The sequence below is a fragment of the Haematobia irritans genome, chromosome 3, assembly GCF_050003625.1.
Source record: "Haematobia irritans isolate KBUSLIRL chromosome 3, ASM5000362v1, whole genome shotgun sequence".
Lineage (NCBI taxonomy): Eukaryota > Metazoa > Arthropoda > Insecta > Diptera > Muscidae > Haematobia > Haematobia irritans.
The window spans coordinates 109,015,091-109,038,902 of record NC_134399.1 but is presented as its reverse complement, the minus strand read 5'-3'; the positions used below and the strand labels follow the sequence as shown (position 1 = coordinate 109,038,902).

The 23,812-nt window shown below is 27.9% G+C and overlaps 1 protein-coding gene across 10 annotated transcripts in view; it reads right to left on the bottom strand.

The window, feature by feature from the left end:
* The window catches only part of LOC142229417 (uncharacterized), a 250,695-nt gene that overhangs the window by 216,164 nt on the left and 10,719 nt on the right, over window positions 1-23,812 (bottom strand). The window lies entirely within an intron of this gene.

Here is a 23,812-nt window from a genome sequence, read left to right as displayed (position 1 = left end):
TCGAAGAAAAATTTTGACAAAATTTTCTATAGAAACAAATTTTTCTATAGAAATAAAATTTTAACAAAATTTTCTATAGAAATAAAATTTTGACAAAATTTTCTATAGAAATAAAATTTGGACAAAATTTTCTATAGAAATAAAATTTTGACAAAATTTTCTATAGAAATAAAATTTTTACAAAATTTTTAATAGAAATAAAATTTTGACAAAATTTTCTATAGAAATAAAATTTTGACAAAATTTTCTATAGAAATAAAATTTTAACAAAATTTTCTATAGAAATAACATTTTGACAAAATTTTCTATAAAAATAAAATTTTGACAAAATTTTCTATAGAAATAAAATTTTGACAAAATTTTCTATAGAAATAAAATTTGGACAAAATTTTCTAGAGAAACAAAATTTTGACAAAATAGAAATAAAATGTTGACAAAATTTGCTATAGAAAAAAAATTTTGACAAAATTATCTATAGAAAAAAATTTTTCTATAGAAATAAAATTTTAACAAAATTTTCTATAGAAATAAAATTTTAACAAAATTTTCTATAGAAATAAAATTTGGACAAAATTTTCTATAGAAATAAAATTTTGACAAAAATTTCTATAGAAATAAAATTTTGACAAAAATTTCTATAGAAATAAAATTTTGACAAAATCTTTAATAGAAATAAAATTTTGACAAAATTTTCTATAGAAATAAAATTTTGACAAAATTTTCTATAGAAATAAAATTTTGACAAAATTTTCTATAGAAATAAAATTTTAACAAAATTTTCTATAGAAATAAAATTTTGACAAAATTTTCTATAGAAATAAATTTTTGACAAAATTTTCTATAGAAATAAAATTTTGACAAAATTTTCTATAGAAATAAAATTTTGACAAAATATACTATAGAAATAACATTTTGACAAAATTTGCTATAGAAGTAAAATTTAACGAAATTTAAAAAAAAAATAAATTTTGAAAAAATTTTTTAAATAAATAAATTTTGAAAACATTTTCTATAGAAATAAAATTTTGGTAGATTATTTTTGCCGATATGGACCAATTTTTGTGTGATTGGCCATCGGCTATATATAATTATAGACCGATATGGACCAATTTTTGCATGGCTGTTAGCGGCCATATACTAGCGCAATGTACCAAATTTCAACCGAATCGGATGAAATTTGCTCTTCTAAGAGGCTCCGCAAGACAAATCTGAGGATCGGTTTATATGGGGGCTATATATAATTATAGACCGATGTGGACCAATTTTTACATGGCTGCTAGCTGCCATATACTAACACTACGTGCCAAATTTCAACCGGATCGGATGAAATTTGCTCTTCCAAGTGGCTGCGGAGTTCAAATCTGGTTTATATGGGGTCTATATATAATTATGGACCGATATGGACCAATTTTTGCATGGTTGTTAGAGACCACATACTAATACCACGTACCAAATTTCATCCGGATCGGATGAAATTTGCTCTTCCAAGAGGGTCCGGAGGTCAAATCTGGGACTCGGTTTATATGGGGAATCGGTTTATATCGGTAATTATGTACCGATATGGACCAATTCCTGCATGGTTGTTACAGACCATATGCTAATACCATGTACCAAATTTCAGACGGATCGGATGAAATTTGCTTCCCTTAGAGGCTCCGCAAGCCAAATCTGGGGATAAGTTTATATGGGGGTTATATGTAATTATTGACCGATGTGAACAAATTTTTGCATAGTTGTTAGAGGCCATATAGTTACACCATGTTCCAAATTTCAGCCGGATCGGATGAAATTTGCTTCTCTTAGAGGCTCCGCAAGCCAAATCTGGGGATCGGTTTATATGAGGGCTATATATGATTATGGTCCGATGTGGACCAATTTTTGCATGGTTGTGAGAGACCATGCACTAACACCATAGGGAGCCACCGTGGTGCAATGGTTAGCATGCCCGCCTTGCATACACAAGGTCGTGGTTTCGATTCCTGCTTCGACCGAACACCAAAAAGTTTCTCAGCGGTGGATTATCCCACCTCAGTAATGCTGGTGACATTTCTGAGGGTTTCAAAACTTCTCTAAGTGGTTTCACTGCAATGTGGAACGCCGTTCGGACTCGGCTATAAAAAGGAGGTCCCTTGTCATTGAGCTTAACATGGAATCAGGCAGCACTCAGTGATAAGAGAGAAGTTCACCAATGTGGTATCACAATGGATTGAATAGTCTAAGAGAGCCAGATACATCGGGCTGCCACCTAACCTAACCATGTACCGAATTTCATCCGGATCGGATGAATTTTGCTCCTCCAAGAGGCTCAGCAAGCCAAATCAGAGCGTCGGTTTATATGGGGGCTATACGTAAAAGTGGTCCGATATGGCCCATTTGTAATACCATCCGACCTACATCAATAAAAACTACTGGTGCCAAGTTTCAAGTCGATAGCTTGTTTCGTTCGGAAGTTAGCGTGATTTCAACAGACGGACGGACGGATGTGCTTAGATCGACTCAGAATTTCAGTACGACCCAGAATATATACACTTTATGGGGTCTTAGAGCAATATTTCGATGTGTTACAAACGGAATTATGTGTTACAAACCCACCTTAGGATGGGGGGTATTATAGTGACAGCCTGGTATCTAAGACAGTGATACCGTTGAGCCAATTTAGTGGCAAATTTGCCACAAAATGTTGACTGTTTTGAGCCACTTTTTTGTTTTGCTACTATTTCCATTCTTTTTACATGTTTGTGGCACCTTTTTGCAATGTGATGTCACCTATTAAATAATTACTTTTACTTAGGAAGTATGAAAGAGTATTATTGCCAAATTTGTAAATATTGGGCGATACATATATGTGGGATCTATATCTAAAACTGAACCGATTTTGTTTTGGTTGGCATTGCAGAAGATGTCCTTGTGTAAAATCGTTTAATAAATGAGGGCATTATGGTCCAAAATCGGGTAATTACGGCGATTGATTTTATAATTTGTATTAATTTTACCTTTCACCTGGACAGAGAATCGAATCGAAAATTTTTTTTTTCGTTATAAAAGTAAAATTTTCCAAGAAATTCAAAAAACTCTAACAAAAGAAAAATGTTTTGGGTACATGTTTTCCAAACGTTTTTGTTGTATATAAACTAATAATAATAGTTCATTGTGATACTATAGCTCATTCTATGTTTAGCTCAATGACAAAGGTACCTTCTTTCTATATCCGAGTCAAACCACTTGGAGAAGCTTTCAGACACTAACAAATGTCACCAGAATTACTGAGAGATGACAATCCACAGCAAAAAATGTTTGGTGTCTTGGTTATACCTTGTTTTGCTCTTAAAGAATCGGATCTTTCACCACCGCTCTTCTTCGGAAACCGAATGGGGGTGATACCTTCGTTGGCGGCAAGAACCTTAAAGTCTGTCTCAACAACTTCTTCGACACCAAATTGATCGAGAGGTGGATAGAGGTGGTAAAGAGCATCGGAAGAAACACCATTGATTAATTTATTATCATAATTTTTTTTTAACACACCTCAATACATAAAAATAGTTAAATTTATTATCAATTTTAACCAACACCTGCAAGTGTTATAACATAAATGTAGAAAACCCGCTCATTTATTAAACAGGATAATCATAAAACATACAGAAAATGAAAATTCCAGTAGTAATACGGGTCATATGTTACTAGGAAATTTTCGCACAATTACAAATGAAATGAAAATTTTTTCATCATTATTTGTTGTGCTGTTTTTAAAACAACATTACAAAGTTGATGCTAATAAACATCTGAGTTGTTAATGCAAAAAAAAGTATTTTTGGAATATAGGAGAGTACCACACATAACACTCAGATAATTAAATTCGCGTTTTTTCATTACTGACATAAAATTACTTTCCCTGATTTTAGATGTTGTAATTGCTTGCTTAGCACAATGGGGTAGATGAGGAAAATATCGAAGAATAACAGAAAATTATTAATCAAACTACAGAGTAGACATTAAGTACAAATAATATGTCAATATTTTATTTCTATAGAAAATCTTATCGAAATTTTATTTTTGTATTAAATTTTATCAAAATTTTATTTCTATACAAAATTCTGTCAAAATTTTATTTTTATAGAAAATTTTATCAAAATTTTATTTCTATAGAAAATTTTGTCAAAATTTTATTTCTACAGAAAATGTTGTCAAAATTTTATTTCTACACAAAATTTTGTTAAAATTTTATTCCTCTTGTCAACATTTATTTCTGTAGAAAATTTTGTCAAAATTTTATTTCTATAGAAAATTTTGTCAAAATTTCATTTCAATAGAAAATATTGTCAAAATTTAATTTCTATACAAAATATTGTCAATGTTTTATTTCTATAGAAACTTTTGTTAAAATTTTATTTCTATAGAAAGTGTTGTCAAATTTTTATTTTTAAAGAAAATGTTGTCAAAATGTTGTTTCTATAGAAAATTTATTTCTAAAGACAATTTTGTCAAAATTTTATTTCGTTAGGAAATTTTGCCAAAATTTTATTTCTGTAGAAAGTTTTGTCAAAATTTTATTTCTGTAGATAATTTTGTCAAAACTTTTATCTCTTTAGAAAATTTTGTCAAAATCTTATTTCTATAGAAAATTTTGTCAAAATTTTATTTTTGTAGATAATTTCGTCAAAAAGTTATTTCTGTAGATTACTTTTTCAAAATTTGCAACATTTTATTTCTATAGAAAATGTTGCCAAAATTTTATTTTTATAGAATGAAAATTTGTCAAAATGAAAAACTGTCCATCAGTATTTGTTGTGCTGTCTTTAAAACAACATTACAAAGTTGATGCTAATAAACATCTGAGTTGTTAATGCAAAAAAAGTATTTTTGGAATATAGGAGAGTACCACACATAACACTCAGTTAATTACCCAGCAAAACCTAGGTAACCACATCTCATTACAATTGACATTACCAGGAGTAAAGCTGTCATTACACGTTGCATTACATTGCGGCGAGTTATAATGACCAACTTGTAATGACAAAAATAGATACTTCTCGGTAATTTTCGAATTGTTATTCTCAAATTTTTAGGCAGTTGTAGTTAATATTATTATTCACATAATCGAGCACTTACATACAAAATCAAAAAGAATATGTAATGTAACGGTAATTCTGAAGATTTTTTCGTTAAGAATTTTTTATCACAAATATTTCATAATAATTGTGTTTAATGACATTATCATATTATGTTTTAAATAAATGCTTTCTTATACCTCATTCACATTACACTTCCAAAATATGCTTAAACTAAATTTCAAGTGCCATTTGCCTTATAAAAAAAGAGACTTAAAATCCACTTTTAGTAGATTTCGAACCTTATGTGAATTGGCTATTGGATATATTGTATCGTAATTCACGAATCCAACTACCTTAAACAACCTACATTTAGTGTGAAATTAATTTGAGTGTAATCTTATTTAGATTATTTATTAGAAATTTTGTTTATTTATACAATATTCGTTTATATTCAAGTAGTTCTCCTATTAAAGCACCACTCGCCATATTTTGATCCATTGTAATCGGCGATAGAAATCAATATTTTCGAGATTTGGTTTCCTGAGACAATAAGTGGCTATTTTGCAAGTTTTGGTGTATCTACGAATAAGTCATTACATATTAGGTGATTATATGCTTTAAAGGCACTACTTATTTTATGGCCGAAAGTATGCCTGGGAAGAAGTACTTTCCTCCTAGGACAAGCGTATGTAAATGTAATCCGAAGCGATGCCAATTAATAAGTGGTTATTAATTTTTAAATAGGCTTACCTACAAGATTACCGGGTAATGAGAGTTTTTGCTGGGTAAATTCGCTTTTTTCATTACTGACATAAAATTACTTTCCTTGATTTTAGATGTTGTAATTTGTTGCTTAGCACCATCGAGGAAAATATCGAAGAATAACAGAAAATTATTAATCAAATTACAGAATAGACATTAAGCACAAATAAGATTCTATAGAAATTTTATTTCTATAGAATATTTTGTCAAAGTTGTCAAGTTTGTCAAAGTTTGTCAAAGAAAATTTTCGCACACATTTTAAAATTTTCAACATTTTTTTCCGTAGATAATTTTGTCAAAATTTTATGTCTATAGAAAATTTTGCAAAATTCTATTTTTATTGCAAATCTTATCCAAATTTTATTTCTGTAGAAAATTTTCTCAAAATTTTATTTCTATAAAAAATTCTGTCAAAATTTTATTTCTATAGAAAATTTTGTCAAAATTTTATTTTTATAGAAAATTCTATCAACATTTTATTTCTATAGAAAATTTTGTCAAAATTTTATTTCTACAGAAAATTTTGTCAAAATTTTATTTCTATACGAAATTTTGTTAAAATTTTATTTCTAAAGAAAATTTTCGCAAAATTTTATTTCTACAGAAAATTTTGTCAAAATTTTATTTCAAAAGATAATTTTTTCAAGATTTTATTTCTATAGAAAATTTTGTCCAAATTTTATTTCTATAGAAAATTTTGTCAAAAATTTTTTTCTAAAGAGAATTTTTTTAAGATTTTATTTCTATAGAAAATTTTTAAAAAAGATAAAGATAATTTTCGCACAAATTTTATTCCTCTTGTCAACATTTTTTTCTGTAGGAAATTTTGTCAAAATTTTATTTCTATAAAAAATTCTGTCAACATTTTATTTCTATAGAAAATTTTGTCAAAATTTTATTTCTAAAGAGAATTTTTTCAAGATTTTATTTCTATAGAAAATTTTTAAAAAATTTCATTTCTATAGTAAGTTTTGTCAAAATTTTATTTCTATAGAAAATTTTATCAAAATTTTATTTCTATAGAAAATTTAGTCAAAATTTTATTTCTATAGAAAATTATGTCAAACTTTTGTCAATATTTTATTTCTATAGAAAATTTTATTTCGTGTTTTGTTTTTTATTGTGGGTTTGTACTTCAATCATATGTTTTGTTTTGATCTCAGCTTTCAAACCATTGTGTTGACTAAACTACAGAGGAAGAGAATGTTTGTCAAATTTATTTGGACAAAGCCCTATAGACTGCAAGATGGTTGGATGGACACACGTTTCGGAATTACCACGGTCCTCATCAGCATCCTCTACTTACAGCAAAACTATCAACCAATTATCAGAATAAATTCAGGCAGTTCACTAACCCCATGGTCAACCACACTTGCACCTTCCGAAAAAAAAAAGGTTTATGATAACCGGCTTATGCCGAAATAAATTCATATAAACATTTATCTTTTCCTTTGATAAACATTAAATTTGACAAAGATTTTTTCCTCTGTTGATTAAACTACTCTTGTAATTTAGTAAACACAATGGTTTTAAAGCTGAGAAACCACAAATAAAATTTTATTTCTATACAATTTTTTGTCAAAATTTTATTTCTATACAAAATTTTGTTAAAATTTTATTTCTAAAGAAAATTTTCGCAGAAAATTTATTCCTCTTCTCAACATTTTTTTCTGTAGAAAATTTTGTCAAAATTTAATTTCTATAGAAAATTCTGTCAAAATTTTATTTCTATAGAAATTTTTGTCAAAATTTTATTTCTATAGAAAATTTTGTAAAAAATTCATTTCTATAGCAAATTTTGTTAAAATTTTATTTCTATAGAATATTTTATCAAAATTTTATTTCTATAGAAAATATAGTGAACATTTTATTTTTATAACAAATTTCGTCATAGTTTTATTTTTATTGAAAATTTTGTCAAAATTTTATTTCTATAGAAAATTTTGTCAAAATTTTATTTCTATAAAAAATCTGTCAAAATGTTATTTCTATAGAAAATTTTGGCATTTTATTTTTATAGAAAATTTTATCAAATTTTATTTCTATAGAAAATTTTGTCAAAATTTCACTTCTAAAGAAAATTTTTGGAAAAATTATATTCCACTTGTCCAATTTTTTTCTGTAGGTAATCTTGTCAAAATTTTATGTCTATAGAAAATTTTGTCAACATTTTATGTCTATAGAAATTTTTGCCAAAATTTTATTTCTAAAAATTGTATTTTCAAGATTTTATTTCTATAGAAGGTTAGGTTAGGTAAAAATTTCATTTCTATAGAAAATTTTGTCAAAATTTTATTTCTATAGGAATTTTTATCAAAATTTTATTTCTATAGCAAATTTTGTCCAAATTTTATTTCTGTAGATAATTTTGTCAACATTTTATTTCTATAGAAAATTTTGTGAAAATTTTATTTTTATACAAAATGTTGTCAACATTTTATGTCTATAGAAATTTTTGCCAAAATTTTATTTCTAAAAATTGTATTTTCACTATTTTATTTCTATAGAAGGTTAGGTTAGGTCAAAATTTCATTTCTATAGAAAATTTTGTCAAAATTTTATTTCTATAGAAAATTTTATCAAAATGTTATTTCTGTAGATAATTTTGTCAACATTTTATTTCTATAGAAAATTTTGTGAAAATTTTATTTTTATACAAAATGTTGTCAAAATGTTATGTCTATAGAAATTTTTGTCAACATCTTATTTCTATAGAAAATTTAGCCAAAATTTTATTTCTATAGAAAATTTTGTCAAAATTTTATTTCTATAGAAAATTTTGTCAAAGTTTTATTTCAATAGAAAATTTTGTCAAAATTTTATTTCTATAGAAAATTTTGTCAAAATTTTATTTCTATAGAAAATGTTCCCAAAATTTTATTTCTGTAGAAAATTTTGTTAACATTTTACTTCTAAAGAGAATTTTTTCAAAATTTTATTTCTGTAGATAATTTTGTCAAAATTTTATTTCTATAGAAACTTTTGTCAAAATTTTATTTCTATACAAGATTTTGTCAAAATTTTATTTCGATAGAAAATTTTTTCAATTTTTTATACCCACCACCATAGAATGGTGACGGGGGTATAATAAGTTTGTCATTCCGTTTGTAACACATCGAAATATCGATTTCCGACTATATAAAGTATATATATTCTTGATCAGGGAGAAATTCTAAGACGATATAACGATGTCCGTCTGTCCGTCTGTCTGTCTGTCTGTCTGTTGTAATCACGCTACAGTCTTCAATAATGAAGCAATCGTGCTGAAATTTTGCACAAACTCGTCTTTTGTCTGCAGGCAGGTCAAGTTCGAAGATGGGCTATATCGGTCCAGGTTTTGATATAGTCCCCATATAAACCGACCTCCCGATTTGGGGTCTTGGGCTTATAGAAATCGTAGTTTTTATCCAATTTGCCTGAAATTGGAAATCTAGAGGTATTGTAGGACCACAAATACGTGTGCCAAAAATTGTGAGTATCGATCCATATTTTGGTATAGCCCCCATATAGACCGATCTCCCGATTTTACTTCTTGGGCTTATAGAAATCGTAGTTTTTATCCAATTTGCCTGAAATTTGAAATCTAGAGGTATTTTATGACCATAAAGAGGTGTGCCAAAAATGGTGAGTATCGGTCCATATTTTGGTATAGCCCCCATATAGACCGATCTCCCGATTTTACTTCTTGGGCTTATAGAAACCGCAGTTTTTATCCAATTTATCTGAATTTGGAAATCAAAAGGTACTTTAGAACCGTAAAGAGGTGTGCCAAAAATGGTGAGCATCGGTCCATGTTTTGGTATGGTGCCCATATAAACCGACCTCCCGATTTGGGGTCTTGGGCTTATAGAAACCGTAGTTTTTATCCAATTTGCCTGAAATTGGAAATCTAGAGGTATTGTAGGACCACAAATACGTGTGCCAAAAATTGTGAGTATCGATCCATATTTTGGTATAGCCCCCATATAGACCGATCTCCCGATTTTACTTCTTGGGCTTATAGAAATCGTAGTTTTTATCCAATTTATCTGAATTTGGAAATCAAAAGGTACTTTAGAACCGTAAAGAGGTGTGCCAAAAATGGTGAGCATCGGTCCATGTTTTGGTATGGTGCCCATATAAACCGACCTCCCGATTTGGGGTCTTGGGCTTATAGAAACCGTAGTTTTTATCCAATTTGCCTGAAATTGGAAATCTAGAGGTATTGTAGGACCACAAATACGTGTGCCAAAAATTGTGAGTATCGATCCATATTTTGGTATAGCCCCCATATAGACCGATCTCCCGATTTTACTTCTTGGGCTTATAGAAATCGTAGTTTTTATCCAATTTATCTGAATTTGGAAATCAAAAGGTACTTTAGAACCGTAAAGAGGTGTGCCAAAAATTGTGAGCATCGGTCCATGTTTTGGTATGGTGCCCATATAAACCGACCTCCCGATTTGGGGTCTTGGGCTTATAGAAACCGTAGTTTTTATCCAATTTATCTGAATTTGGAAATCAAAAGGTACTTTAGAACCGTAAAGAGGTGTGCCAAAAATTGTGAGCATCGGTCCATGTTTTGGTATGGTGCCCATATAAACCGACCTCCCGATTTGGGGTCTTGGGCTTATAGAAACCGTAGTTTTTATCCAATTTGCCTGAAATTGGAAATCTAGATGTATTTTAGGACCATAAATAGGTGTGCCGAAAATGATGAGTATCGGTCCATATTTTGGTATAGCCCACATATAGACCGATTTCCCGATTTTACTTCTTGGGCTTCTAGAATCCAAAGTTTTCATCCATTTTGCCTGAAATTGGAAATCTAGAGGTATTTTCGGGCCATAAAGAGGTGTGCCGAAAACGGTGAGTATCGGTCCATATTTTAGTATAGCCCCCATAAGAACGATTTCCAGATTTAACTCCTTGGGTTTCTAGAAACCGTAGTTTTTATCTGATTTGCTTGAAATTCTAAATATTTTGGTATTTGAGGCTCAGAAAAACGTGTATCGGATTAAGTTTTTATCGGTCCATTTGGTAATGCCTCCATAAAGACCGACTTCACTTCTTGAGGGTGTAGAAGCTGATATAGTCCTCATAGGTGAAATCTTTAAATTTATCTTCCGGAAGTGTCCTCAAGCCCTCCTGAAATTTCAAAGGAAACCCTAATATTTGGTTCATGGTGGTGGGTATTTAAGATTCGGCCCGGCCGAACTTACTGCTGTATATACTTGTTTTGTAGATAATTTTGTCAAAATGTTATTTTGTAGATAATTTTGTCAAAATTTTATTTCTATAAAAATTTTGTCAAAATGTTATTTCTATAAAAATTTTTTTCAAAATTTTATTTCTATAGAAAATGTTGTCAAAATGTTATTAGTAAAGAGAATTTTTTTAAATTTTATTTCTGTAGATAATTTTGTCAACATTTTATTTCTATAGACAATTTTGTTAAAATTTTATTTCTGTAGAAAATCTTTCTGATACCTGTTGTGCTCCCCATCAGACCACAATGATTCTCAGTTAGGAAAAAGTTTTAAGAATAATTGAGTATAAACTATACCTCTATCCAAGAGGCATACATACAGATCAATTCAAATTTATTAAAAAATGCAATTAAAATTATAATTGAATCATCTACTTTTTTAATTAAAACAGAAGTCAATCACAAAAACGATTTGTATCAACCAATTTTTTAATTTGATCAATTATTTTTTATCGATGTTGATAACTGATACTATCATGCTTGTGATAGAATAAATTTCAACTATTAATTATATCAATTAATTTTGTGATTGGAATGAAAAATATTTTCTTTTTTTTATTATCTTCCAGATTAATTTCTTTATCTTTGTGCCAAAGTAAGTATCAAGCAGCTCTCATTGATATGAGACAGATTTTGGATGTTAGGGTCATTGCATTAGTTCACTGTGGATTTTCTCTCCTTCATATAGTTGCTGATGTGTTTCCATTTCGATTGGCCTCTTACGAAAATGTCTAACATATACCCCTCCAGTTAAGAAATAAACGCCAGCCATACACAAAACTAAATTAGCCAATCCAGTTAAACGCTTGTGGTCGTCCACAATGCTGGGGAAGGCGCTAATAATGATGAGGGGCATTCAAAAATTGTACAAACATTACAAAAATTCACACTGATTTTTTTCTTTTTTTGCTTTCGTTGGTCATTTACGAGTGATTATCTCTACCAATACAAAAATACTTGCTAAAGTAACTCGACTCTTGGACTAACTAACTGACTAAGTGATTGAGTGACGATGGCATGCCCGTGATCTGCACGAGATTTGAAATTGACTTAATCAGCGTAAATTAAATCATTTGGTAGATTCCGCAGACATTGTGACCCCCTTTTTAGAGCTGTCATTTCCTAGTAAACTTCAACGGAGAATTGCCATAGGATTGTTTGGCCCGACGCATACCACCACAAATAACAGAGAAAATTGTAATAATTAGTAGATTTACTAACAGTGGCAACATAAACCGAAATGTCCAACTAATTAAACCAAATTAGTTTTCTACTGTTTGCTTAGAGATCTTTTTGGTAGTATTCGCGGTTATTGACCAGTGCCTCAATGTAATGACTTTTGTGTTTTTGACCACGGGTTCCCTAACAGTTTAAAAACTATTTTGTCATTGAAATTGAGATGGACATTAGAATTGTAGCATTAGGGATTAGTAATGCTATCAAAATAAAATATCCCTCTAAAAATTTGACTAGTTCCGAATCTCTAGAATTGTTAAATCCAAAGTAACTAGAAGTAGTTCCACTCTCGATTATTTTTAATGGCAGAAAACTGGTGAATTTACCATGACTTTATCATTGGAGAAAACCAATTGACCCCTTATGCACTACCAGTAGACGACTCAGGAACTAGTTCAGATCTTTGTCATATTTGCACACTCTAATTTCTAGATCCACAGAACCGACCATGATTCCAGTTATCTTCAGACTAGATATAATTTTGTTAACGTTGTTCTTGAATACGTTTCATCAAAAACCGTACACTTATAACATATTGCCCTTCCTTCCCAAATCCCTTTGACAAAATTTTTATAGAATTAAAATTTTGATAAAATTTTCTATAGAAATAAGACTTTGACAAAATTTTCTATAGAAATAAAATTTTGACAAACTTTTCTATAGAAATAAAATTTTGACAAAATTTTCTATAGAAATAAAATTTTGACAAAACTTTCTATAGAATACTTTACACAAAATTTTTATAGAAACAAAATTTTGACAAAACTTTTATAAAAATAAAATTTTAACAAAATTTTCTATAGAAATAAAATTTTGACAAAACTTTTATATAAATAAAATTTTAACAAAATTTTCTTTAGAAATAAAATTTTGACAAAATTTTCTATAGAAATAAAATTTTGACAAAATTTTCTATAGAAAAAAAAATTTTGACAAAATTTTCTATAGAAAAAAATTTGACAAAATTTTCTATAGAATTCAATTTTGATAAAATTTTCTATAGAAATGAAATTTTGATAAAATTTTCTATAGAAATGAAATTTTGATAAAATTTTCTATAGAAATAAAATTTTGAAATTTCCTATAGAAATAAAATTTTGACAACATTTTTTATAGAAATAAAATTTTGACAAAATTTTCTGTAGAAATCAAATGTTGACAAAATTTTGTATTGAAAGAACATTTCGACACCATTTTCTATAGAAATAAAATTTTTACAAAACTTTTATAAAAATAAAATTTTAACAAAGTTTTCTATAGAAATAAAATTGTGACAAAATTTTCTGGAGAAATAACATTTTGATAAAATTTTCTATAGAAATAAAATTTTGACAAAATTATCTACAGGAATAATATTTTGACAAAATTTTCTATAGAAATAACATTTTGACAAAATTTTTTATAGAAATAAAATTTTGACAAAATTTTCTATAAAACAGACGTAATCACTCTCTACAATTTTTTGATTATTTCCTAAAAATACTTTAATATCCCCGTCGAAGACTAACGATGTTAGTCGAAATATTGGAGAATAAAGTTAACAAGTAATCAAAAATCGTAAAAAGGATTTTTTATTAAAAGGACCTCAAGCCAAAATAATAATAAAATAAAATAAAAATAAAATTTCGATACAACTTTCTGCGAAAATAAAATTTTTTGTGTAGAAATAAAATTTTGACAAAATTTTCTATAGAAATAAAATTTTGACAAAATTTTCTATAGAAATAAAATGTTGACAAAATTTTTGATAGAAAGAAAATTTTGACAAAACTTTTATAAAAATGTTGTCAAAATTTTATTTCTTAAGAAAATTTTGTTAAAATTTTCTATAGAAATAAAGTTTTGACAAAATTTTCTATAGAAATAAAATTTTGACAAAATTTTCTATAGAAATAAAATTTGACAAAATGTTCTATAGAAATAAATTTTTGATAAAATTTCCTATAGAAATAAAATTTTCATAAAATTTTCTATAGAAATAAAATTTTGACAGCATTTTCTATAGAAATAAAATTTTGGCACAATTTTCTATAGAAATAAAATTTTGATAAAATTTTCTGCGAAAATAAATTTTTGACAAAATTTTCTATAGAAATAAAATGTTGACAAAATTTTCTATACAAATAACATTTTGACAAAATTTTGTATAGAAATAAAATTTTGACAAAATTTTCTATAGAATCCTTTAGACAAAATTTTTATAGAAAAACAAATTATAACAAAACTTTTATAAAAATAAAATTTTGACAAAATTTTCTATAGAAATAAAGTTTTGACAAAATTTTCTATAGAAATAAAATTTTGATAAATTTTTCTATAGAAATAAAATGTTGATAAAATTTGCTATAGAAATAAAAATTTGACAAAATTTTTTTATAGAAATAAAATGTTGACAAAATTTTCTTTAAAAATAAAATTTTGATGCAATTTTCTGCGAAAATAAAAATTTTGACAAAATTTTCTATGGAAATAAAATGTTGACAAAATTTTCTATAAAAATAAAATTTTGACAAAATTTTCTATAGAAATAAAATTTTATAATAATAAATTAATGATTTTTTCAAGCTCGAGGTATTTTTTTGAATATTTTATTTATTTTCCCAATATTTGCGATTGTCATATTGAATCGCTTCTTCAGGGGATCTACAATAGATTTTAAGAAATTATATTTCATAAATATATCAATTACATTTCATAAATATCACAGTAACAAAATTCTCTTTTGAAATATAATTTTGACAAAATTTTCTATAGAAATAAAATTTTGACAAAATTTTCTATAGAAATAAATTTTGACAAAATTTTCTATAGAAATAAAATTTTGATAAAATTGTCTATAGAAATAACATTTTTACAAAATTTTCTATAGAAATAAAATTTTGACAAAATTTTCTAAAGAAATAAAATTTGTCACATTTATTTGGGCTAAGCTCTATAGACTGCAAGATGGTTGGATGGACGCAAGGTTCAAGTGTGGTTCACCATGGGTTTAGTGAACTTCCTGAATTTATTCTGATAATTGGTTGATAGTTTTGCTGCAAGTATAGGATGCTGATGAGGAATGTGGTAATTCCGAAACGTGCGTCCATCCAACCATCTTGAGGTCTGTAGGGCTTTGCCCAAATAAATTTGACAAACATACTTTTCCTCTGTTGGTTAAGCTACTCTTGTAGTTTAGTCAACACAATGGTTTTAAAGCTGAGATCAAAACAACAAATATGAGTGAAGTACAAACCCACAATAAAAAACAAAACACGAAATAAAATTTTGACAAAATTTTTATATAGAAATAAAATTTTCTACAGAAATAAAATTTTGACAAAATTTTCTATAGAAATAAAATGTTGAAAATTTTTCTATAGAAACAAAATTTTGACAAAATTTTCTATAGAAATAAAATTTTGACAAAATTTGTTATAAAAATAAAACAAAATTTGTTATAAAAATAAAAATTTGATAAAATTCTCTATAGAAATAATATGTTGACAAAATTTTCTATAGAAATAAAATTTAGACAAAATGTTCTATAGAAATAAAATTTTGACAAAATTTTCTATAAAAATAACAATTTTGACAAAATTCTCTATAGAAATAAAATTTTGACAAAAATTTCTATAAAAATGAAACTTTCTATATCTTCTATTTTTATTATCTTTAAAAGAAATTATTTTCGTGTTAGTAAGTTATCCCTTTTTCATTGATTCTATCCCGACTTGGGCCGGATGGATACCACATTGGTGAACATCTCTAATATCACTGAGTGCTGCCCGATTCCATGTTAAGCTCAATGACTAGGGACCTCCTTTTTATAGCCGAGTCCCAACGGCGTTCCACATTGCAGTGAAACCACTTAGAGAAGCTTTGAAACACTCAGAAATGTCACCAGCAATACTGAGGTAGGATAATCCACAGCTGAAAAAGTTTTTGGTGTACGGTCGAAGCAGGAATCGAACCCACGACCTTGTGTATGCAAGGCGGGCATGCTAACCATTGCACCACGGTGTCTCCTCATAACACATAACATTGCCGTTACAGGTGATGAACACACGTTACAGGAGATGAACACATTGAGTCTTTTCGTTACGTGTAAACCGCTTACCTGTTTTTAGAGCACTCATCTACTGACAACAAAATAATTGGAAGTTCTTTCCACAACTGAAAATATTTATTGTTTCTGATCCGAGTTTGCACTAAACCAGGGCACAAAAGAAAATATTATTATATTTTAAGTTGAAGAGATATAACATAAATTGTTTTTCATCGGCCCCTGTTTTGCACTAAATGCGTGGTGTATCGCAAAGGGGTTTCGTCTGAAATATTTTCCATATATTCACTTTGATATAATATTTCTCCTGACAAAGGGATTTCGTCTAAAATATTTTCCATATATTCACTTTGAGATAACATTTCTCCTGGATATACCGCCTTCCGGGATTCAAATACAAAATTTATAACTCGTCATTATTCTTTAGGGTATTGCACTCCAAAGGAAGTTTTATCACCATACCCTGCATTACATCACTCCTTTGTCTAAATCGTACAATCTAGCATTTTTCCCATCCAATTTGGTCATGACTCAAGCTTATGAAAAACAAATGCCTAACTTAACCCTTTTCTATCTGCAATCTTTGACAAAACTAAGCACAATAATAATTACTAACATTAGAGCAAAAGAAAAATTATTTTCCTGGTTTTCTTCCGGACATGAGGTACGCATTCATTTTCTGATTATCATTGAAGCGAATGGAGCAACAATGAACGAACAATAGCTAGACTCATAATACCAACAAGGACCATTAGTACCTTGCCATCCATTCATTCATAGCTCCCAAAGGAACAGATGAAAATTGCAGTTCAATATTCTTGGGCCATCGAATTGGAAATACGAAAAAGTTACGTGATCGCTTCTTTTGAATTCAATTGAATTTCTGGTTTTCGATCTACGTTTCATTAGGTTTTTTTTTTTTTTGTTTTTGTTCCTCTTCCATAGCAAATGGAAAATTTAAGACAATTTCTGCTTCCTTATGAACCCGTGCTATTTCGTGCCTAGCCTAAAATATATTGGCTTGTCTTTGATCTTTTGGAAGCTATGGTCATAGCCACTAATACCGTCATCATCGTCATCATCATGATGGCATGAATATTGCCGTCTCCATCATCACCATGGCATTGTTTTCGGTATGGTTTCATTATTAAGATAAAATTACGCAGATACTTTAACATTGTCAGAGATGATTTCGTGAATCGTTTGGAGACCACAAGCTAACCAGTAAACAGATGTATGAATGCATAGACGGACAGAGGGACAGACGGTCGCCCATTGGAGTCTTTTTAGTTAAGTAGTTTTTTATTTACCCATTTTCATTTTGAGGTTGGCGTCTTTTCTTCTTTGTTTTTTTTTTTCTCTTCTGTTTAGAGGAATCGTGCCCAAAGTACAAAACAACAACACTATCGAAATTTCTTTAGATGATTGGACAAGAAAACTTTAAGATCTCATATGGGGAGTTCAATTCAATGGTACTCGTACTCATATAAGTTCACTATTTCTTTTCTATCCAATGTTTTTTATAGTACTTAAATAAGAGTTTTTAATATATCGTCTTAAGGGTGATGCACATTAAATATTATGACATTAAGGCGCTTTGAATATGAAGAAGAATCCTAGTCTCAAATTGTAAATGAATCGATTCGAGAATCCAAGTATCAAATAAAATGGATAAACTTCTAAATACTGAAGAATTAAAATCGTAAAACCAGTCCATATGGAGCCCAGAGCACGGTGTCCACTCGTGCCAAAAATTATCTACCAAAATTTAAAGAAAATTTTACAAAAAATCTACCAAATTTAAAAAACTCATATTTTGAACATTTTTTGGTTAGTATAAAAAAAATTTGTTTGTTTATTTCGGCACCTTATTTCAATATCTTCACTATTGTCCATTTGTCAAAATTTTATTTCTATAAGAAATTTTGTCAAAATTTTATTTCTATAGAAAATTTTGTCAAAATTTTATTTCTACAGAAAATTTTGTCAAAAATTTTATTTCTACAGAAAATTTTGTCAAAATTTTATTTCTATACAAATTTTACCAAAAATTTATTTCTCTAATAATTGTTGTCAAAATTTTATTTCTATGGAAAATTTTGTCAAAATTTTATTTCTATAGAAAATTTTTTCAAAATGTTATTTCTATAGAAAATTTTTCCAAAAATTTAATTTCTATAGAAAATTTTTGCAAAATTTTATTTCATTCGTTTTGTTTGTTATTGTTGGTTTCTCTTCAACCATTATTGTTGTTTTTGATTTCAGCTTAAAACCATGCATTGACTAAATTACAAGTGTAGCTTAACCAACAGAGGAAAAGTATGCTTGTCAAATTTATTTTGCCAAAGCCCTATAGACTGCAAGATGGTTGGATGTACAGCTGTTTCGGAAATACCACATTCCTCATCAACATCCTCTACTTGCAGCAAAACTATCAACCAAATTTGTTTAGGCAGTAGCCTACTGTCAAACCTTTTTTCGGAAGGTTCAAGTATAGTTCACTTTGGGTTGAGTGAATTACCCGAATTTATTCTGATAATTGGTTGATAGTTTTGCTGCAAGTAGAGTTTAGTATTGATTGCGAGCCAAAAAAAAAAGCGAAAGAATTGAAATAAAGATACTTTTATGACACAGTAGTCTTTTAAATTTGATTTTTGCATACTTGATTCCAGAAAACAAATTTTAATTTATCAGTTCATTCAGTTTATTTTTTCATGTGCTATCAAAGTCCTAAAAAAAATTATTTAACCCTCTAATGGCCAATACCGCCTTTAGGCGGGCTTCATTAAATAAGGAAGTTTTTAGTAAAACACACCTTAAGACAACAAAAATGGGTAAAATAAAAAAAAAAAAACTTAGGGCGTTTTCGTTTCGCAAAAAAATATGTTGCCTTGGTGTTACACTACTTTTTCCTTCATTGTATTTTCGCCCAAATGATAGTGTCATTCCAAAGTTATTATTAATTCATAACATTTTGAGGGATACAGGATCCAAAATGTATGACAGTGTCCTTCATATGTGGCAATCAATTTCGAGAATGTTGCACCTTTTTTCACAATCGAAATCGCCATTAGTTAAAACTGTTCAAGAGGCTTTGCAGCATATACTGAATTTTACCGTATAAAATTTTCTTTTTTAGTTTTCTTGCTTTTGTGTCGTTAACATTAAATATGTAATCAGCTGTCCAAAAAATTGGGACATTAGAGGGTTAAAGACAACTTAAATTTCCAAATTCATGCTCGATACTTAAAGTTGAATAATAAGTTAAAATAAAATAGTGAAGAACATATTGTATATTTAAACGCTTTTTTGTTTCGCAGTCAATCTACAAAATGTCAACAAACTTAAAGACGATTTCATAAATTTTATTGAATTTTTCAAGCCAAGTCCAAGCATAGCCCAACAATTTTCTTTAATATAAAGATACATAGTTTTAAGTTGGATCACTTTACTTTAAATACGAAACGAAAAATATATCGACTTTTGGACAAGAGATTGGCCCAATCACTCAACTATAGCCGTTTTATTTAGCCGACATCCACAAGATTACTCTACCCGTCACAGGTTTCATATACGCCGTCACAGGTTACATATACGAACTTAATATTCGTACCCTCATAAAAGAAGAAAGTTTTGTTAAAATAAAGAGAACTTATTTTTGAAAAAAAAAATAAAATAAAACTCGTTCAATTAAATTTTGAACAGCTTTATTTTACAGATGAGTATGTGGTAGCTATACTTTACATAACATAATTTATAAATAAAATTGAAGAATACTTTATAGTATAGAATTTATTAAAGAATTTGTTTTACAATTTCAAAACAAAATTCTAATAAATCAAAATTGATCTGCTTGATTTATTAATGAATGTAGAATATCAAAAATTTATCATTGGCAATTAATATAGATTTTTTGTTTTCATATTCAAATATATATGATTAATTTATATTTTATGCAAATTTAAATACAGACCATTCCCTCGGAAATCATAATCATATGGCAATATTTCATAAATTCCTTTTTGGACTATGTATAGGCGTATATTTCAAACATAAAAACAATTACCAATGATAAATATAATTTGTTTTGTGAAACAAAAAATAAATATATTCACAATAGCCTATTATTATGGCCAAAATAAGAGATTGGCACAAAAAAAAAAACCCAAAACAATTGAAATTATTTGCATGTCTAACGAATGACCTTGTTTCTTTCAGATTCAATAGGACCAGGTATTTGTTTATTGAATTTTTTTTGTTGTGGTCTTTATATGCCAATTTTTCTCTATTTTGGTTGGCTAAAAATCTTTTGTAGTTTGGAAGGTGGATTTTTTTCTGTATAGATTTTAAGTCTCTGAATCAATACAAATATGGCAAAACAATGGATAATAAAGAAATGAAAGGTTAGGCGAAATTTCCTTACAAACAACTGAGCTGTGATACAGTTACAATAGAATCAAAGTTTGTTTCTTAAGTCTTTTGTTTCTTGTGGGCCATATTTGTTTTTATTTCTACGCTAAACAAACATTCACCGAAATTTACTTTTTTTCCAAAGATTTGTTTATATTTTCTAGCTTGAATACCTACAACATATGTATGAGAGCGTGTGTGTATTTTTTTTGACTGTTTTAAAATGTAGGTTGATTGAATTTTATAACAGTTTTATAATCCCCTCCTTTATTTCTTTTCATTTTGGGATAATAATTTAATGTTAATTATGCATATCAATGTAAGCATCACCCAACACATGCTAACTAAAACCACCAGCATAAAGTTCTTCCACTACTGCCCATATATCAATCGAAATGGAATATTTATATTTGAAATCTATTATGTCTGAAACGTTCTTAATTCGACCACCATGAACTTGGATATACTACAAAATGTCTTGGCATCTTTTGTAAAATTTTTGCAAAAATAATCTCATTTAATGGATTGAGGTGGCTAAACTTTGCCACACAAAGGTGTGGCATTGTATCTGTGGAATGTTTCTATATCCAAATGATTTGAAATACCACAACAAACCAATAAAATTAATTACACTAAATTGACTTAATAAATATTATAAATAGACATAAAGAAAACTAATTCTTTGTCTTTTACTTTAGAAAAAAATGAAGGGTTGAAAATAAAACAATATCCGCATGTGTTGGGGGTATTTTGATGAACCAGTAAAAACGGGTTTTAGTAAACGGTTAACTGGGTAGCATTCTTCAAGTTTTCTGTTGACAATTCTCAACCACGATTGTCATAGTTGGTAGAATTCTACCAAAAATAGTAGATTCTTTACTGTTTGGTTGAATAGTACACTGAAAAAAATATTGTCGTGAGGTCAAAGATTTCATGTCTTTAAAATACGAATGCAAATTTTACTTAGCATGGAAGACGCATTTCTCTAATATAAAGTTTTTTTCCTTGTCCAAAAGTCGAAAAAGTTTTCAATGAAGTCGTCGTATTGTCCTTATAATTAAGTGATTTCACTTAAAAATGGGTATCATAACATGAAAGAAAAAATGTTTGGGTTAAGGCCAACTTGACTTTAATAATTCAGGAAAATTCTTTAAATCTAATGAAATTGTCTTTAAAATTGTTGTCATTTTGCATCTTAACTACAAAGCAAAAATCATTCAAAAATAGGACATGTTTTTCAACACTTTATTTTAAAGAGGTTTTTGCTTCAGAGCATAATTTCTACTGGAAGTCGAGTCCTAATTTAGAAAATAAAGTTGCCGTTAACTCTTTTTTAAAGGACTTTGATAGCATATGAAGAAAACAAGCTGAAAAGCGAAAATTTAAAATTCGCTTCCTAGAAACAAGTACACAAAACCCAAATTTAAAAGAGACTTGTGTCTTAGCATGATCCTTATTAGTATTCTCCGCTTCTTTGGCTCGGAATCAATACCAAAATTTTTAAAGGAAAGACAAAACCTTTGGAACCGAGCATGCTTTTCTTTCAGTGTAGTATTCTTGACGTTTTGGTAGATTTTGCAAACTATTCCACCTCAACTGGGTTAAGTTAGGTGCCAGCCCGATGTATCAGGCCCACGTAGACTATTCAGTCCATTGTGATACCACAGTGGTGAACTTCTCACTTATCACTGCCAATGACAAGGAACCTCCTTTTAATAGTCGAGTCCGAACAGCATTCCACATTGCAGTGAAACCACTTAAAGAAGCTTTGAAACACTCAGAAATGTCATCAGCATTACAGAGGTGGGATAATCCATCAATGAAAAACTTTTTGGTGTTCGGTCGATAAAATTTGGACAAAATTTTCTATAGGAATAAACTTTTGACAAAATTTTCTGTAAAAATAAAATTTTGGAAAAATTTTCTATGGAAATAAAACTTTGGAAAAATTTTCTATAGAAATAACATTTTGGAAAAATTTTCTATAGAAATAAAATTAAAAAAAAATTGATATAGAAATACAATTTTGATAAAATTTTCTATAGAAATAAAATTTTGACAAAATTTTCTACAGAAATACAAATTTGACTAAATTTTCTATGGAAAAAAATTTTGACAAAATTTTCTATAGAAATAAAATCTTGACAATTTTTTCTATAGAAATAAAATTTTGACAAAATTTTCTGGAGAAATAAAATTTTGACAAAATTTTCTATAGAAATAAATTTTGACAAAATTTTCTATAGAAATAAAATTTTGACAAAATTTCCTATAGAAATAAAATCTTGACAAATTTTTCTATTGAAATAAAATTTTGACAAAATTTTCTATAGAAATAAAATTTTGACAAAATTTTCTATAGAAATAGAATTTTGACAAAATTTCCTATAGAAATAAAATTTTGACAAAATTTCCCATAGAAATAAAATCTTGACAAATTTTTCTATTGAAATAAAATGTTGACAAAATTTTCTATAGAAATAAAATTTTCTATAGAAATAGAATTTTGACAACATTTCCTATAGAAATAAAATTTTGACAAAATTTTCTATAGAAATACAATTTTGACAAAATTTTCTATGGAAATAAAATCTTGACAAAATTTTCTATAGAAATACAATGTTTACAAAATTTTCTATAGAAATTAAATTTTAACAAAATTTTCTATAGGAATAAAATGTTGACAAAATGTTCTATAAGAATAAAATGTTGTCAATATTTTCTATAGAAATAAAATTTTTGACAAAATTTTCTATAGAAATAAAATTTTTACAAAATTTTCCTATAAAAATAAAATATTGACTATGTTTTCTATAAAGTCAATATTTGTACGAATTTGAATTTTTTATTTAGAGCGTGCTTCCTCTTTTTTTCATTCGTTTTGTGTTTTATTGTTGGTTTTGTTCTTTAAGCATTGTTGTTATAAAAAGTTATGACAAAATTTTCTATACAATTTTGATAAAATTTTCTATAGAAATAAAATTTTGAAAAAATTTTCTATAGAAATACAAATTTGACCAATTTTTGTATGGAAAACAATCTTGACAAAATTTTCTATAGAAA